Here is a 1,565-nt window from a genome sequence, read left to right on the forward strand (position 1 = left end):
AAAGCATGTGTGTGTGTACTTATGTATATATATGCTGCTGCTGCTGCTGCTAAGTCGAATCAGTCGTGTCCGACTCTGTACGACCCCATAGACGGCAGCCCACCAGGCTCCCCCGTCCCTGGGATTCTCCAGGCAAGAACACTGGAGTGGGTTGCCATTTCCTTCTCCAGTGCATGAAGGTGAAAAGTGAAAGTGAAGTCGCTCAGTCACGTCCGACTCTTAGCGACCCCATGGACTGTAGCCTACCAGGCTCCTCCATCCATGGGATTCTCCGGGCAAGAATACTGGAGTGGGGTGCCATTGCCTTCTCCGTGTATGTATGTATGTATGTGTATATATATATATATATCTACTAAGGTATAGTTTATAATAGAAAAGCACTGAAATAAATCCAAATTCCAAATAGAAGAGCAGTTAGGGTTCAACCGTGCAATGAAAGCACATGCAGGGAAAAATTGGGGGTGGGGGAAGGTACACGTTCCTCTCTCAGCTTCCACGATATCACACAATTCTAGTTCTCTGTTTTACTGGTCCTTCATCTCAGTATCTCAGTATCCCTTTCTGGACCCTCCTTCTCTAAATGTGTAATTTTTTGGGCTCTTGTCACGTCACCCCAAATTCTCAGGAGATAACCACGTGCATCGCTATCAGTTTACATACCACCAATAACCTGACAACTCCCAGATGTATCTCTGCAGCACAGACTTGTTCTCTCAGATGGCCTAAAATCTTCTCGAATTTGTCTGAAAGTGAACTCTTCATGTTCTTCCTAACACTTTTATACTATCCTTCACCACCTATTTAAATTAGCACATAATCCACCCATTTGTCCAAGTCTAAAACATGAGTCAATTTTTATTCCATATCCAGAATATATCTAAAGTGAAAATGGAAGTCATTCAGTCGTGTGTGATTCTTTGCGACCCCATAGACTGTAGGAATTCTCCAGGCCAGAATACTGGAGTGGGTAGCCTTTCCCTTCTGCAGGGGATCTTCCCAACCCAGGGATTGAACCCAGGTCTCCTGCATTGCAGGCTTATTCTTTACCAGTTGAGCCACAAGGGAAGCTCAGAATATATCTAGGCTGCCTACAAATTTAAAAAAAAAAAAAAAAGAAACATGATACAGATAAACATGCAATACTAAACATATCTGTAACCAAAAGGAATCCCATAAGACGGATAACATAGAAGATGCACGAATTTCACTAGTTATAGGTAAAAGTTGCATGCCACAATGAAGACCTGGCACAGCCAAATAAATAAATACATATTTTAAAATAAAAGGAAATAAAATATAAAGGGTACTTACTCTGTACCTGTGGGCTTTACTGCTGAGTGGCTCAGCAGTAGAGAATCCACCTGCAACGCAGGAGATGCAGGTTCAATCCCTGGGTTGGGAAGGTCCCCTGGAGGAGGCCATGGCAACCCACTCTTGTCTGGAGAATCCCATGGACAGAGGAGCCTGGTGGGCCACAATCCATGGGGTCGCAGAGTCAGATGTGACTGAGCAACTGAGCACACATGCAGACTTTGTACCTATGTTTCTTCAAAAAAAAAAAAAAA

The 1,565-nt window shown here is 43.5% G+C and overlaps 1 protein-coding gene across 1 annotated transcript in view; it reads right to left on the bottom strand.

Annotated features, from left to right (window-relative positions):
• EIF2AK1 (eukaryotic translation initiation factor 2-alpha kinase 1) overlaps positions 1 to 1,565 on the bottom strand; it is a 37,530-nt gene that overhangs the window by 31,161 nt on the left and 4,804 nt on the right. The gene's annotated exons all lie outside the window — the stretch shown is intronic.

This window comes from Bison bison, unplaced genomic scaffold (assembly GCF_000754665.1).
Source record: "Bison bison bison isolate TAMUID 2011002044 unplaced genomic scaffold, Bison_UMD1.0 scf7180017864223, whole genome shotgun sequence".
Classification (NCBI taxonomy): domain Eukaryota; kingdom Metazoa; phylum Chordata; class Mammalia; order Artiodactyla; family Bovidae; genus Bison; species Bison bison.